At 39.9% G+C, this 17,493-nt stretch overlaps 1 protein-coding gene across 14 annotated transcripts in view; it reads right to left on the reverse strand.

The window, feature by feature from the left end:
- Positions 1–17,493, reverse strand: part of LOC109031500 (SH3 and cysteine-rich domain-containing protein) — a 319,664-nt gene that overhangs the window by 291,051 nt on the left and 11,120 nt on the right. Inside the window, exon 1 of one of the 14 annotated variants that reach the window (XM_072299790.1) lies at positions 1,814–2,223. The exons of the other annotated variants lie outside the window; for them this stretch is intronic. The gene's annotated coding sequence lies outside the window, so the exon portion shown is untranslated. Of the gene's footprint in view, positions 1–1,813; positions 2,224–17,493 lie in introns of those variants that run through there. 14 annotated transcript variants of the gene reach the window in all.

Below are 17,493 nucleotides of genomic sequence, written 5' to 3' on the forward strand. Positions count from 1 at the left end.
GTTCCCAAACTGGAGGGTCCATCGGTGATTTGGGCCTCTTTTGCAATTAAGAAATACAATGTATGCCTAAAAACACATACAAGCATGAAGACACAAATGGACTGGATTTTGCAATTAGGAACTGCGATGTCTGGTTCATTCGTAAAAACGCTTATTTTCATGGGTAAACTTACGGTATATACGTTGTTTCTAAACTGAGCCAAAAATTGTAATCCCCTATTGCAAAAATGTGATCCAATAATGGTACATGACGGTGAAATTGCGAAACTGCGTATTTTAATTGCGGTGTTTCAAAATCCCCGCCCCTACTTTATATTTTAAAAGGAAACCGAACCAACATCGGCTTGAAGTTTCCACAGGATATTCTTTAAAAAGAGAGGGAAAATCACTGAAATTTAAAAAAAATGACGTCCAGTAGTTTTCTATGTAAAAATTGAATTACGGCAGCAAGTCTGCAACACCGTGAACCGAGATACGTTTTTCTGCAGTTTCACCATCGATACGTTGTTTCTAAACTGGCAATGAGATTGTAGTATCTCATTGCAAAATGTGGTCAATTTTTCCTGACTAATAACTCAATTATCAGATATTGCTTTGCTGGTGAAGATTTCTCATTTCGTGTCAGTCGAAAATAAATAAAATACTTAAATATTAAAAACTAAACCTGGGCTATGATATTGGCTTGTCGCTGGATTAGAGTTTCAAGTGGAGTAACTTTCGTCTACAGGCAAACTATAAACATTTTACACATTTTAATCTTTATTTTTTTTATTTAATTCATTATCATATTCAATAGCGTAATGGCCTCGCTATTGACCTGAATTGTGGAGGAATAACAAGCAACACTTGGTGGTGGGATGTTAATCTAATGGGTTGCCCCGGACATTGAGTTGTAATCCATTGGGTCGGGCTATGAATAAGTTTATACCAACTGAGGTATCGCAAATCACCTTGTGCCATTAAGACTGTGAATTGGCGTACACCGGTATAAGGAAAACATTTTTCTTCCTCTTTTCGATACAAATCTTGGTGTTTTCTTCAAAGTTCAAGACGATGTGTCTCTTTATGATCCACCTACGTTCTGAGAGATGCGTTGTTAAAGTTAGTAAAGTAGGCTTAGTCAACGAAAGCTCTTGGCGGAAAATAAATCAATTCTTATCAGATTTTAGGACGTACGCGTCTGAGGGTCTTAAACGTCTTTCATATAATACTAAAGTAAGACCCGCAAAAGCCTCTTAAGTCAAAAAATTAGGGATGTTTACTCGTCGGAAACGCTCAACCATGAGCCTCTCACCTCTGCATTTCATTACCCTACACTGGAAAAAAAAACACATTGGATCTAGAGTCCAGACTCTTAAAAACATCGACAAGAAAAAATACTCTCGATTCAATCGGATTTTTGCTTAAATCAAGAACTACGCCTCATAATTTGAGCGGATTTCCTTTTGATTTAAGTTTAAATCTGATTGAATCAAGAGTATTTTTTCTTGTCAATGTTTTCAAGAGTCTAGACTCTAGATCCAATGTGTTTTTTTTTTCAGTGTACAGCTAGATAAGATGATACGTTCATTATATATTGAAAATCTCAAATACGTTGAGATTCGTGATTTAAAACTTAGAAATCGCGTGTAGGTAGTTTTATTTTTGACATTTAAAAGCTTCAGGCACGTATGCTCTAAACTCCGATGAATACGTTCGATGAGTATATTCACCGATGATAACTTTCGTTTACACCAACTTTGTTGATTTTGAATGACGCGTTTCGAATAGCCTTACCGCGTGACGTGAGGGAGATAAAAAAAAAATGGCATACCTCTGAGGTGAAAATCCGAGGGAGAAAATTAAACACCACAACTAACACATCCGACACTTATCTCTTCGGTGACAACGCACAAACAACGAGCACAGAGCGAGACAACGAACTTTCGGACGGACATTTCGGCGAGATTTTTCCGCTGGGAAACTCAACACAAACTACGGGAGCGGGGCGCAAAGGACTTTTCGAAAAGGGAGCCGTTTCACAGATACGAGACCGCGTCGAAAGTTGGGACGGATCGAAAACCACGGGGAATTCTGGGGCCTCGCCGCGAAACACCCGGGCACGTTAATAGTCGACCGACCGAACTTACAAACTAACTAATAATACGGCTGTTCTCGTGTTGGATTTAGACGGCGGTGGCATTTGACCCGTGTCGCCAGATTTCCGTCTAAATCAGTATTTAATCAAACATGGCCGCTCATGAGGTGCTCGGGGGACGAGGCGCATGTGCGTGCAGTTTTTGAAAAAAATTGAGATATTAGTGATTTTAAGTAAAACTGGTCATAATACATATCCTGTGAAAAATTTGCTTCCAAATTCCAGTTTTTAAGCGCCAAAAAGTCAGTTGCGTGCAATGTTGTGGATCTTGGGCAGAAAACTGCCGTGCTAAGTAAGAGCGCCGTATGAGCCATCAGACGCTGCCAATTTTCCTTTGCAAATCGCGAATTTGCAGAAAAATTTGTGAATAATCTAGAGAAAATTGTTCGTAATTTAATCTTAAAAGTCTAAAAATTCCAATGAAATATACCCATAACTTTCTTCAAAAATGAATTTTTTCAAAGAAGAAATTTGGCAACATTCAAATGCTAGTACGGTGTGTTTACTCAGCACGCTAGAACAGTGGATCAAGAATATGCATTTCACATCTCATAAGCAGTTTTTCGGCCATAGAAACTGAACTTTGAATCAGCAAACGAAAATGCGGCTCCTACGACCAAAAAATTTGGTCATCCAATCTAATAGAGGCTGTAGATTTTAACATGAACCGAAGTTCTGATCCTAGAATTAAGTTTCATTTCAGTGTACGAAGGTACCCTACTTACACTAGTGTATCTGCATGTCGGAATATAGGAGAAAAATACCGCTGCGTATCTTCAGATTCCATTTAAAATGGCCAAGAATACTGAAAAATGAGCATTCTTCCACAAAAAAGAGTAAATTTGAGCAAAAACTAAGTCAAATTAGTGCGTTACAAGCAACGGGATTTGAATTCATAGGTTGACTGCCCTTTTGGGCCCTTTAAGCTCCATGACCTAGCCTCAATTTGGATTGCATTTTGCAAAAAGGAACCACAAGCATTGCAATGTTGCTAAGATTGTGCAACTTCTTTTGTCTTGGAGGAAAAACCCGATTATCCCTCAATAGTTTCTATTTTACTCGCTAAAAACTGTAAATTTAAGAAAAAACTACCATCTAAATTTCATAGTTTTTCACAAATTCCGCAATTTTATTGCAAAGGATGAAGTTGCACAATCTTAGCATCATTGCAATGCTAGTGGTTCCTTTTTGCAAAACGCAATCCAATTTACCGACATGTTCGTACTCTCCCCATACAGATACTATAACTTATGCCCCATATGTTTTTCTGTATGCTCCAAGGGACGCCACGACTTTAAAGGAGTGCAATTGGGCAACATGGCGTTGGTCGGTGGCTGTCAGCGTGCCAGAATGTCTCTGCGAAATGCGGGCGGCAGCGGCGAGCCTACGCACCCTTGGCTAGAAAAGCCCGAGACTCTCTCTCGACGCCCGACGCTCGACGGTGCCCTCTCTTCCGCTCCGTTTCCGAAGATTCCGCTTATTAATTGGCATTTTTCAACGTGACTCGTGACGTAATACGCTGACGCTTTCCCGCTCCTCCGAGCCTTGCACCGAGGAAAAAAGTTCCGTCGCGCCAAAGAGACAGCTAGAGTACCTGTATAGACCGTATTCGATACGGGTTCGATGTATCGTTTGGTTCAAAACAATAGAACTTAACCTCAAACCAAACTGTAAGGATTTAAGTTGGAAAAGCTGAAAATGAGAAATTTCCTGACAATTTCACTTTGCATTGGCATTTGGTACTCAAAAGAATAAAAAATCTGTTACAATGAAAGACCCGTTCTTTCAGATTTCTGAATTTACTTTTGAGGCTATGTTTATGTTTTGAACCAATCGATATCGATACAATTTTACCCGTTTGATGTATCGAATACGATCTATAGCGAGAGTATAGGCAGATGTGAAACTCCGAAAATCCATCAGGCCTTCACCAATGCCTCTGCGAATAAAATTAGGGTCCAGAAATTGCAGCCAATGAGCCAACCTATGAATTTCAATTATCCAGAGCAATTTAATAATAATTGACAGGAACCATCGTTTATAAAGCATGTATTTGCAAGGCCGGATTTACCTACATGCCGCCCATGGACCGCCTGTATTTCTCCGCCCCCTTCTCATTTGTTTTGAAACATCAATATATCGTATTCGACAGTGGTTTGATGCCGTCTGGTTCAAAACAATAGCACATAACTTCAAACAAAAATTTTAGGATTTAATTTTGAAAAGCTGATCATGAGAACATTCCTAACAATCTCACTTTTCATTGCCATTTGGTACTCGAGAGAATGAAAATTCGATCACATGAGACCCGTTACCTCAGATTTCTAAATTGACTTTTGAGGCTTTGGTTACATATTGAACCAATCGATATCAATATAATCACACCTGTGTGATCTGTCGAATACGATCTATAAAAACCATCAAGTGAACGTGCCGGTAGGGGAGGGGTGTATAAGACGCGATTACTCGTGTTGGGCACATTTTTTGTAGAAGCCCTGTCAACACTAACAAGTGTTCAGTTCCGTAAATCCATCCCTGTTTGGGCAAGGCCTTCCATTTATAAAAAAGAACGAAAAAATTATGAAAGAACGAACATAAATGTGGTTGAAAATTTTAACTTCCACCGCCGCACTGTGTTGGCTCAATGCGTGAGGTATTCATGCAGTCTCGTAGGCGCTATGCGTTTCACGCCGAGTGCTGCGGAATACACTGTTTGGCGCAATGCGTGAAGTATTCATGTAGTCTTGTAGGCGCTATGCGTTTCAAGCTGACTGCTGCAGACCGCAGTGTGTTTGACGAAATGCGTGAAGTATTCATGCAGTCTTGTAGGCGCTATGTGTTGCATGCCGACCGCCGCGATTCATATATCTTTTGAATTCAAGACTTGAATCTCATTCATATGTTAGCTGTAATAAACGAGCAACAATTCCACATTGAAACACGTTTTATTTTAACAAACATCAGAGGAAAATGAGAGAAGATTGCGATATGACTACCGCAGTGCATCAACCGCGTCAGTTTCCCGCCATTCGGGTGCGTTTGAAATGTCTTGCAGTTTTTAGATTTTTCAAAAGCGGGTTTCTCCGCGATTTCGGCTCCATAAAAATGCGGAAAAATCACCAAGTTATCTACTCACATTGTACTTTCAGAATATTCAATAAAATAAACAAGGTTTAGTGACCCATTAAAGGTGTTGTCTCTTGTATCACCGAAAGACGACAAAATTAGAAATTATTATACTTTTACTCTCAGGAAATGAGGGATTTTGTCGCCTTTTCTCGTTTGTAATTTATTTTCTGAATCCGATTGTTTTCTCTCATTTTTTCCCCACGTTGTGGGTTTCCTCATGTTGGCCCACGTGGCCACCTTCTTAATCCGGCCTTGTGTATTTGACTTGGTTTTTGCATAAATGTACTCATTTTTGCGGAAGAACGCTCATTTATATACATTCTTAGCCATCTTCGTTAGAATTGGAATCTGCAGACTGGCAGTGAAATTTTGGGCGTTAGAAGTTGGTTAGAAGGGTGGCTGCACTTTAGGGCCCTATGTATTATATACTTATTTGTTGGAGTGAAATGTATTCTCGCCTTTTTAGTTGAGAACTCGGGTAACGCATAGGTTGATTCTTACCGTATATTCGAGGCCCCATAAAACGATCCGAATGCATCAATAAATCAAATTTAAAACATCAACTCCGCCACAATTGAACGCATAAAAAACGCACACGTCGATCCAAAAACAATTCATTTATCCCAATTGATAATGGCGCGAGCGCGAATGTTTTATGCAGGAGCGATGAATGGTTTTTTGAGCCGGGTGTGTTAATCTCTTTCGCGATTCGCAGTATATTTAGCACAATAAACGCAATTTGATTGATGAGCAAAGTTGGAGGGACGAACTAATGCCGGTAATCTTAAAATCCCCTTTTAGTGAGTCTTTCCGTTCCGAAAATATTTTTGCTGAGCCAAAGATCCGCGAGAATTCTGATAATCATCGTTACGCAGTGTTCTCAGTCGGTTCGCGGCTCAGCTTCCCTAGGATTTGTCAGTCAACGCACGTTACATTATTCATGTGACTTACGTACATAATCCTATTTCTTCGGTTAGAGCACTATTAACCAATTTGATAAAATTCTACACATGATTAAACGCTCCGAAGAAAGCCGACATCCTTCAAATTAGGAAACTGTTAGTTACACTCAGCATTTTGAGGAATTTTCGACAAAAAAAGACAGCTCAAGTATGTTGAATTAAAGTTTTTCCTATTACATGTTGAACTTAAAATGAAACCGGTGTATCGGCAAAATTTGTTCAACCAATCTGATAAAATTCTACACATGAATAAACGCTCCAACGGAAGCCGACACCCTTTACATTTGGACACCGTTTGTTCAGCATTTCGAAGAATTTTTGAAAAAAAGGCAGCCTCGAGTATATTCAAATACGGGGTTTCCTATTTATTGTTGAACATAAAATGAATTCCACATCTGGGTAAAATTTGCTCAACCCCTCAACGGTTCCTAGTACTACATCAGTGGCGATTCTTGAAAGGTGGCAACACTGATTTTCTTCCATTTAAATGCATGTGAGACGATTGATTCTCGGAGAAGCAATTGCCTCACCTAAAATCGATATTCTCAATGGATTTAAATGGAAGAGAAACAATGTTGCCAAATTGCAAAATCGTCACTGCATTACACTCAGTTTAAATTTACGCTAAGAACTATTTAAATTGTACCTAACTAAAATGGCGCCAAAGGACAATTGCGCCAAAGAAAAATTGCGCTATTGAAATATTCCTAAATTTCAAACGATTTTCTAACCATTTTCGTTTACTGTACCTAATTTAATTCATCGCTGCCTTGACGAAAGTTCTTTCGTCAACTTTCACTCAATATTCCAAAACTGACCGATAACATTCATTTTTTTAAAGGCAAATATGATGATACAATATATACGTCCCAGAATTTTACTGATTGTTGCCTGTGATCAAAAGAAAAATCAGTACAATCTTGAGTTTAAAATGCCTGATGGTTTTTCATTGAAGATACAAGTTGCGAGGAAACTTGATCAACGTTAAACGTAGTTCGAGTGCTAAATTGCGAAATCACGTATCTCAATTGCACGGTTTCAAAATCTATGTTCCTACTTTACTTTACCGTAGAGAAATAAGTCGACTATATAACTTGAAATTTCTACGGAATAATCTGCTATAAGAAACAACACTGGACAAAAAAACACGTTGGATCTAGCATAGAGTCCAGACTCTTGAAAACATTGACAAGAAAAAGGACTCTTGATTCAATCAAATTTAAGCTTAAATCAAAAGGAAATCCGCTCAAATTAAGAGGCTTGGTTCTTGATTTAAGCTTAAATCTGACTGAATCAAGAGTATTTTTTCTTGTCGATGTTTTTAAGAGTCTGGACTCTAGATCCAATGTGTGTTTTTTTTCAGTGTAATAAACAAGGAAAATCGATAGCGTTTTTAAGGAATTAAGTTGAGGAGAAACGTCGTTTTGCCCTTTGGCCGTCGAGTTACGTCCTTTCGTCCAAAGAACGACGAATCGCCCGATTCCCAACACAAAGCGTCTCACCGGAGGAGTAAACTTTTTCTCGGGCCAAAAAAGTATTCGCATTCGCATTCGCGGGTAGTGATCTCGTTGGCCGAACACCGAGCGAGGAGCACAATGCGAGAGCAAGGGGTGGGGGGTGGAGAGGGCACTAGCCCGTGACGTCACTCACGAGCTGGAGATTCAAATGCGTGACTTTAAATTGGCTTTTTTGCAGCGCTGGCCGAATCGGCGTCGTAACAATGGCCGTTTCGGTGCAACTGAGAGCAAAGTTGCTCGGAGCATGAATAGCAAAGAGGATGGAATATGGAGAACCAGCGGGTCGATTGTTGAATCGTTATCGAATGACCTTGATCGATATATAGCATTGTGAAGATAGGGAGTTATCGATCAAACTCATTCGATAACGATTCAACAATCGGCCCGCAGGAGTGAACGTCAATTCAGTTGGTCGACTTTATCGAATCGTTATCGAATTGCCGATCGATAGACAACGTTACTAAGATAGAGCGTTATCGATAAAGGTCCTTCGATAACGATTAGACAATCGACCCTTTTGATCCTAGCTATATTCGACGTTAAATACATATATGTCTCGTCTTCGTTGCTCGATTGATTTTACTTTGAAAGTACTGTCTTTAACACCATGATATGGACGAATTTCTGCCTAACGGAACTACTTGCACTATGACATGAGCCCTGATATGCATATTTGCTTATGGGTCTCAGGGCTCTTGCCATAATGCACATAGTTCCGTTTGGCAGGAATACGTCCACACGTCCACATATACATTACGATTGATATTCAAGTGGGTCTGTCGCGCATGAGAAATACGGTTGAATACTCGTAAGTACACCTGTAATGTCACACAAAACAACGTTGAGCACATCAAAAATGTCTATATGGACCGTGTGGAACAGAAAGGAACCAAACCACATCAGTTATTGCCAAAATTAACTGAGCAATTTAAATTTTTAAATGAAAGCGATTTTGCAGACTTTTTTGTGCATATTTCAGTGAACTTTCTGCATAGTACGAAGCAAATTTCTGACAATTTTCAAAGGAGTATGCACAATTGCACAAAAGTCTTCTCGTAAAAATTAAATTCGCCTGTTAAATTAGGCAATAGCTGGTGTGGCTTGGTTCCTTTCTGCTTAACATGGTCCAAATAAATAGACCTTGAAATGGTAAAGTCCCACGAAACTACGTTGAGCACATCGAACATGCCTGTATAATCTATCCTTCAACGTGCCGTTTGCATAGACCGTGTTGCACTGTTTCAAATATACTGCGTCTGTGAGTATTTTTCCCCAGTGCCCGGAAATCAGATTTGCCAATGGAGAGAGAGAGAGAGAGAGATACACATAAGAAAACTGAAGCTTAGGTAATGAACAAACAACCTCGCATATTGTTTTAATCCTGTCTTAGGTATGATTCCATTTTAATTAAAGTATCTGTGTATGAAACACATAGAATTAAGTTGGAGAGATGAGAGAAAAAAGATTGCTTAAAATTGTACGTGAAAAAGTGTTGTGAAAAAGTGTTTTGAAAACTGTTTATTTCTTGGAGTAGGTTTGTTTACGCCTATCTTTGAGCAAACTGATCGCTGAAGGCTAAGAAAAACTGACCGCATGCATTGTTAAAAAAAAAAAAAAAAAAAAAAAAAAAAAAAAAAACGGGATACAGAACTCGCAAATGGTGCGAAAAATGGTGCATTTTACACATCTGTGATGTTCGTTCTCAACGTCGTTATCACTGCAATCATCTGCAAAGATCCATTCCTGAAGTTACCTATACCTCTAAATTCTATTCAAGTCTCACATGGCATAGTAGGTATTTATGATGCCGTGTGTAAAGGGTTCCTAAAACCTCATACTCATTCACAATGTAAACCCCATGAGGCTTTCGTAGGAAAAATAGCTACTTAAAGGACGACTATGGCTACGGCCTTTACTAGACGCACCATCAAAAATCTTGTGACATAACAATTCATGAAAAACCAAATCGTGATCTTTTGACAACAACCCATGAACCTTTTAAAACCTACACGGCTTAACGGCTGGAGAGTTCTAAGCGTGCCCGTTCTTACAATGATATATATGATAGTTCCTCCTCGGTAATAATAGTTTCCGGGAAGAAAATAAGTAAAATTACTCAGATATATTTTTTAATCGAGTCGCAATAGCGCACGATTTGGCCTCTCGGCATCGATAAGTCCTCTCCGAAGACACCTAATTGGTTTTCTGTGAACTTACCGTCGGCTCTTCTTGTTTCGGTTGTTTTTATTGGCCTCATGCCGTTGGAGCCCCGTAAGCAGCTATTAATTAATTCCCAGGCTAAATTTAGAGATCGGACACCGGGAATAGTATCAATTTATTCAGCTTCGTTACATTTTTCACACCTTCGCCACGACTTTAATGTCAAACTGTTTGTATTAGCCACCATTACTAGGGCACCGCTGCTAGTTTGTAGTCCTTATCCTCGGGAGAATATAGGTTACACTTCCCCATTCATGCATGGTGAAACACCGTGTAAGTTAAAAACTCTCCACATACCACACCGTATGGGAATTGAATTGATAGTTCCGATCGTTTAGAATTATGCCGGGCAAAATGCGATTCTGAGGGAACTGGCAAAGCCTGTAACTTTGAATTAGTGCTGTAGTAATAGCGCCTCTTTACGTTTTGATGTTTATGAAATTTTCGGATAAGAAAACCAAAAATTTACAAGGAACAGAATGAATACATCTTAGAGAACGAGAGGGTGGAAATGGGGGATAACCATGCCGAACTAAATTAATAATTTTGTTGGCATAGTAAGTGATTTTATATACTGCCGTATACTGTACTCCTGTTTTTTTTAACACGTCAAGTACTTCATGTCATTCATTTGCCGACGTGTTGCATATAATGATATTTGTATCATACTTTGTCAGTTTCGTACCTTGAATGTATCAGTTTTGAATTTTGAGTAGATTTTCTTCGAAATCGTGTCTTTCTTTTGAGTGAAAGATTTCTAACCTCATAATCTTCGATTCAGTGTGCCATTTCTGGGCACTCTTGTCTCATTTCGTCGCCAAACATATCTCAGTGCCTTTGCATTGAAAGTTTAATTTTGAGTTTTTGTAGACTAAGATCCCATTTTGCCATTGTCCCATTCTGTCGTCGAATGTATCATAGTGCCCTGGTATTGAAAGTTTAATTTTGAGTTTTTGTACACCAAGATCCCTTTCCTATGAATGGTATCATGACCAACAGTGGCGTGGAGTGCTTTGCGATACATCGATTAATCTGCCATTCAAACCTATGAAAAATGATCGATAAATGGGGTGTTCGCAACGGACACCTTAAAAATCGATTCTTTACCATAGCCTCAAATGAGGAAATATCGATAATCGATCATCCTTGCTTCGCCACTGATGACCAAGTGTGGTTTTTTTTTGCATTTCTTTCCATCCAATTGATTGCATTATGGGTAATTCGTAAGTTTTCTGTAATCAAGAGATATTTTCATGAGAGATAATTTCCCCAAATATAGGACGTAATTCTGCGGTGGAAAAAAGAAAATAAATCGGACAAGAGTCTGGCAACACCACGCTACAAGTGGGTTGTTTTCCGCTCCAAACCATTAATATGCTGTTGGGCAAACATGATTGGGTTTTATCTCAAAGCACTTCCCCAGATCGTGAGGGCGGGTGAGGTAAATAGCGGGGGCGATATTTTCATCGGAAAAATAAGGTGGATCAAAACTAACCGTGTTAATTCTTTGAAACTCGATTAGAGGCTCGACCACGCCGTACTCCGTTCGCGGAAGAATGCGAGCAGGCCACGTTCGACCGGAAGTTGAAAACTCCGAATCCCTCAGACGTCAGTGGCCAGACACCGCGTTGAAGTGTCTTCAACTCGCTCCACGTCATGCTTACCATTTGGACTTTATCAGAGACATAAAAAGCTGATGGTTTTATTTAGATTCGTGGAAACAAGAAGTAATCTCCGAAAAAAAGCCTGAAAATCGTTTTGGCACAAACTTGTGTTCGAGTTTTCTTCCCGTCGTCGATAATCTATAAAAAATTCGCGCAAAATGTCAACTGGAATTTATCAACTGGATTCGGTTAATTTTTTGGATATAATACTGTTGCATCACTGTTGTAGAGAACCAAGTATCTAATTCACAACCGATTTCTGAAGAAAACTAGCGAAATCCCGGATCAGGTACAAAGAAAAAGAAGAAGCCCTCGCCTCGGCGCGGCGGTCGGCATGTAATACATATTAGCGCCTACAAGATTGCATAAATACTTCACGCATTGCGTCAAATACAGTGCGGTCAGCGCGGAGCGGCGGCGGTCGGCGTGAAACACATAGCGCCTACAAGACTGTAGGAATACTTCCCGCATTGCGCCAAATACAGTGCGGTCAGCGCGGAGCAGCGGTGGAAGTTGAAATTATTAAACCACATTTATGTTTGTTCTTTTTTACTTTTTTCGTTCAATGCTTATAAATGGAAGGCCTTGTCCACAAGGTTTACGGGACTTAACTTTGGCGCAAAGTTCCGTGAACTTTTGCTAGTAGTGTTGACAGGGCTTTCGCAAAAAATGTGTCTAACACGAGTAAAAGCGTTTTATGCATCCCGCTACCTCCAGCACGTTCACTTGATGGCTTTATTGATGTTTCAAAACGAATGAGAAGGGGGCGGAAAAATACATGCGGCCCATGGGCGGCAAGTAGGTAAATCCGGCCCTGCTCACGAGCTATTATTTTACAAGAATATGACCGCGCTATCTCTGTCCTAACTTTGGAGAGAGACTGCTGTGCCTGACCAAAGGAAAACTCAGTGAAATTTTCACAAGATAGTGCAGCTGGTTTCTCTGAAATTAACTACAAAGCTCACAAAAATTTCTCAAAGTTCAGGCCGCAATGAAGGGGATACCCCACGCTATTCTGTGAGTCCACTTTTACATCGAGACAAGCTATCTACGCAAAGATAGCCAGCAATTAAATTGACAAGGTTGCCACTTTGTTGAGGGACTCCAAAACTGAAAACATGGCAACTCTGCTATTGTATTTGCTCCCTATCTTTTCATAGAGAGTTTGTCTTGATGTAGAGGTGATCCCTTCGGTTAGCGTGGTATATCCCCTCCATTACGGCCTCAACTTCGAAAGCTATTTTTGGGCTTCGTAGTTGATTTCAGAGAAAACAAGTGGCACTATCGTGTTTTTCGCGAAAGTGTACATATAGTGCTTAAATCGCAAATTCCTGACATATGCAAGAGGGCCATAGAATATTTTAAATCGAAAGGAATCGAAAAAGGAACAAGATTAGCTGAATCAAAAATATATAAAACCCACAATTTCCTAAAAGAATTATTAATAAATGACCTGAAATTATATTAGACATCAGTCGGATTCTTAAAGACCAAGGCCAAATTAACCTTCTTACCTACAGTCTCAATTAATACTATGAAAGAAATTAGAATTAAAGGAGTACCCGAAGGAACTAGATGAGAAAAACACTTACTATATTAAAATTAAATCAACCCAAAAACACAAAAGTGCTCTCCATCGCTACATGGGCCCATTTTGCATGTGCTTTCATGGGGTCTCAGGGCTCATTCCGGGAGTTTTTTGAGCTTTGGAGTTAAATTCGAAAACAACTAGTTGCACTATCGTGTTTTTCGTTATAGTTAACATAGGAATTAGTGCTGAAATCACAAATTCCCGACACATGCAAGAGCTCCATTCGGTTGGCAACAGCGAGCGGGAGGCGCTATCCCAAATCCGACTCCCAGGCCGCAGAGCGCAGCGAGGGGCGGGGGAGAAGTGGAAGGGCGGAGGGGCGGGCGAGAGGCGGGCGGTGACGAAATAAATAATTATTAACAATTACGGGAGGCAGCCGAGGGGAAGAATTGGGGATCGGATTGATACTGCAGAGGATGGAGAAGCTTAAAATATAATCAAGACTCTAGTTCGTTCCAATTTTAATCGCTCCGACATGTACCCGTGTGTCGGGGGTTCGGGTCCGGGGGAACCGGGAAGTAAGTGAAGGTAGCGGCGGATGGCGAAACGCGAAACGGGGAGCCGCATGCACCTGCGTTGCCAACTTCGTCGCGCCCCTGCACTTGGCGTCACGCTCGCTTCACGTCGCGAACGTATCGAGAAGTGAACTATTTCAGTGTCATGTAACGGAGCTCACGCTCCCGGTTTCTCACACTGTTAGAAATCTTGGAGTCAGATCCGGAGTGCAGTTGACTCCGGAACCTATGAATTCCGGAACTCAGGCCGGCGCGGCGTGTTCTTGCACTGTTAGATATACTGCAGTCAAATCCGGAGTGCAGTTGACTCCGGAACCTATGAACTCCGGAACTTAGGCTGGTGTGTTCTTGCACTGTTAGATATCTTGGAGTCAAATCCGGAGTAGGTACAGTTGACTCCGGAACCTATAAACTCTGGAACTCAGGCTTGCGTATTCTTTCAGGCCGGAAACACACATGGAGAAAAAAACTTCGTGTATGGGACCAGAAGTTGAGGTCATATGGATCTTTGACGTTTTCTGATCACGCATCAAAAAACTTTAGGTCGAGTTGCCGAAGTTCGGGTCAAACATCGAGGCACTATGGTACTTACCGAAGTACTTCTGACGTGTGACCCGAACACTTCGGTATATATTGAAGGACTTCAGATGTCTGACCCAAACTTCAGCGGCTGGACCTCAAGTTTTTAGATACGTGATTCGAAAACTTCAGAGATCCATATGACCTCAACTCAAATGCACTATTGCGACTTATTTACATAGTTTTACGGCTAATCTTGTGCAATTTACGAGAAAAATCATGTTTGATCCTCATAGTAAAGTTGACAGGAAGTGCGGTTGGTGAAACTGTCAAAAGTTGGAGATGACCCTCCTCCCATCCTCAAAAACTAAAAGAAAGCACCGCCATTTTTGGGTCCTAAGCCCCCCCCCCCCCCCCCATGGGGCCGAGTGGCCATACTTTCCCTATTAGATACTCTAGGGAGTTTCAAAGTTGATATGAATAAGGAGTAAAATCCACGAGTTCACGCCACAAAAAAGAGTTGATTCCGCTCCCACAGAGTAGCATGTCCTTCAGCATGACTTTAGTTTTCTGCGCGCAAGCTAGTTCCAGAGTCGACTGCACACTAGTTTTCACTTCAACATGTTAAACAGTTCACATGTGCTTTTTGGAACTTTTTGTTGTGGGGGGAGGGGGTGGGTGGAGGGGTTGGGCGGGGATTTACCTAGCTTTGTAGATGGTTTTGTAAAATTTAGTGTATAACATTTTTATGTACAGATACCTCTGCTTGGATGTATTGCGCTCTCACGGAATTCCATCCGAAAGCTAATTTGCAAACTTACTGTGAACATCAGTTCCACTAATCAGTTTCCACAAAGCGCACTATTTGGTAACACATCATTGATGTTGCACGGTTCAATCACGTTCCCAACAAGGAACTCAAAACGCCTACAATTTGGCGTGTATGCAAAACGGACATCCCTTTGTCACGAATAGTTGTACCTAAGCCCTAAGCTTTGCATTCAAGAGAATCAAAGCGCCTTCAATTTTGCGTGTATACAACATGGACATCCCGAGAGTACGAATAGTTGTAGCCAGTAGTTTATTAGAAATGTCGATGCGCCTTCAATATTTTCCACGTAAGGTAATGTTATACGTCACGTCATTGTCATAAATGGAAGTGAATGAGTGTCATCATTCTTTTTTCCACTAGCCAGTAACCAAAATATTTCATGTTATCTTCTTCTTCTTTTTCAGTCATCCTGAAGTCAAGATTTTGGCATCAACAGCACTTGATGCTTTCTCGTTGGAGGGGTGAAAAAAAATGTTTTGTTCCGTAGCGAAATGCAAAACACATACACTTTGCGACGGTAAATTTTACAAAAAACTAATTTAAGAACTCGGAATATTTTGATTTCACAGCGTAAAGGAGGAAAAATGAAATCAAACACTACATGAGCCCGCAAGAACTACCTGTTTCTCATATCGAATAAAATTCCCCAGAAATAACTCCAATATGAGATACGAGGAACAAATGGAAGTCGTGCACGCATCTCTTCTCTGCTTCTGTTCTGGGGCGAGAAAGTAAAAAAAGTTACGAGAAAGTTTTTTAAGGACAAACTTTCCTCTAAGTTTGAAGGAAGAAGCCCCGTCATACCCCGGAAACTAATTGGTTGTTTATGACGGTATGCTCAGAGTTTTGTTGTTTCAAAGTGAGGCTGTATTCTGAGACAAAATTGGGTATATTTTATCATATAGCTGCCCCACCGGCCACCGTTTTCTCTTGAAAATAGTTGGATACTGACTCCGACGGGGAAACAAAAGCTTTTACTTTCGCCGAGGCACGATGTTTCATTCTCTCCCTTTTCAGCCGAGTTACTTGATGCGTCTTCGAATGGTTTTACTTAAAAAAATTCATGCAGCAACGCTTCAAAACCCTTGCTTCAAAACGAGGGTGCAAAATCATCAATACAAAAATTATATCATTAAAAAAATTAAATATAAAAGTATATATTTCAATTAATCCTTTTCATAAATATTGGGTTTTTTTGTTAATTTATAATAATGCGCCTAACCCTTTTACTTGTCGGTCACTTGATTTTGGAGTCATTTAACAGCAGGTCAAAATATACCTACGTAGAATATTCGGATCGCACTTTGCAAAAAGGAACCAGCGCGACTACAGTGTTGTAAAAATGTTGCTCCTTCACAATTATCTAAAAAATCTTCCCGAATAGCCAATGGTTTTTACTTCCGACCAGAAAATTGTTGATTTTAAAAGAAAAAAATTGTGTAAAATTTAATACAGTGTATGTTGTAAGTATTTTTAAAAGAAAGTAAGAAGTTGCACGCTTTTGAAAACACTGTAATCGCTTCGGTTCCTTTTTGCTAAATGCGATCCATCTTTCAAGAAAATGGGGGTGTCTCGAAGTTTTGCACCCCTGTTTCCTCCTTCTTCTGGGCAAGCTCTGAAATTCTCCTAAGTCCCCCTTGAGCGTGACGTAATTGGACGTATCATTTTTACCATGGAGATAGTTCCTTTTAATGTTAAAATGGTTCAATTAACGGCAGAATCCCTAGCGAAGTAGTATCCAGCCATTTTAAGATTCAGAAGAACGTTTTGATATCGTCATTGTGGAGTTGGCTCTGCTATCTATCGTAATCAAATCGGGCATTTTATCTGACCCTTGGAAAATATCCAATGACTAAATCTTAAATGAAATTCTGTAATTCTTCCTGATTTTTTACGGAAAAATGTCCTGAATAACTAGTTAATGGCTCTTTATTTAAGTTTTGATCAATGATGATTTTTTCTGTAACTCTAAACTTGCTTTTTCTGCATTGCGTTAACATGTCGGTAAAACATCTTGATGTTTTACAAACATATTAATCAACGGTTTGACTGTGAAAAGGATTTGCAAACTTTCGCATAATCAAAAGGAAAAATCGGTACTTATTTTGATCAATTGTTTGTTTTACGAGTGCAGCTGTAAGACTTGGAAGTCTTCATCAAAACAAGGAAAATTTGAAACGTATTCAAACTTTGATTATCTGCCTAGGAATTTGACAAAACGATTAACATGAAAATTTTCCCACTACACGTGAATTACGATATTTTGATACAACGATGGACAATTCGTCGTTCCCCTCACGAAAGAACGTAAATACATTCCAAAGTTGCCAAATTTCCTTTAACAATTTGCATTTTTACCAGGATATTTTTGGGACTTTCTTAATAAATTTTCTGTGGTCTCACGCAA

This window comes from Bemisia tabaci, chromosome 4 (genome assembly GCF_918797505.1).
Source record: "Bemisia tabaci chromosome 4, PGI_BMITA_v3".
Taxonomy (NCBI): Eukaryota; Metazoa; Arthropoda; class Insecta; order Hemiptera; family Aleyrodidae; genus Bemisia; species Bemisia tabaci.